The following is a 293-nucleotide window of genomic DNA, read 5'->3' as shown; positions in this document are numbered from 1 at the left end:
GAAAAAAGATAACTAGTGATTATATGATAAACTTTAAAGTGCATTCTAATTTCTGACATGACATTTGAATAATAGAAAAAATTAAGACTAATCTATATATCATGATAACATGATATTAAATTATAATACTTTATCAAAATTTTACTCACACAGAAAGAAAGGAATATAAAATATATTAAGAAGAATAGAAAAAAAAATAATGAATGCACAATAGAATCTACAAGGAATATAGGTATAGATGAAGTATTAAAAGTGAGTAATTTAGTAACATACACAGAACAAGGGCTGAAACG

At 23.2% G+C, this 293-nt stretch overlaps 1 protein-coding gene across 1 annotated transcript in view; it reads right to left on the bottom strand.

Annotated features, from left to right (window-relative positions):
- The window catches only part of LOC119590392, a 3,202-nt gene that overhangs the window by 2,419 nt on the left and 490 nt on the right, over positions 1-293 (bottom strand). The window lies entirely within an intron of this gene.

The sequence above is a fragment of the Penaeus monodon genome, chromosome 27, assembly GCF_015228065.2.
Source record: "Penaeus monodon isolate SGIC_2016 chromosome 27, NSTDA_Pmon_1, whole genome shotgun sequence".
Classification (NCBI taxonomy): Eukaryota; Metazoa; Arthropoda; class Malacostraca; order Decapoda; family Penaeidae; genus Penaeus; species Penaeus monodon.
This window is presented reverse-complemented; position numbering and strand designations above follow the sequence as displayed.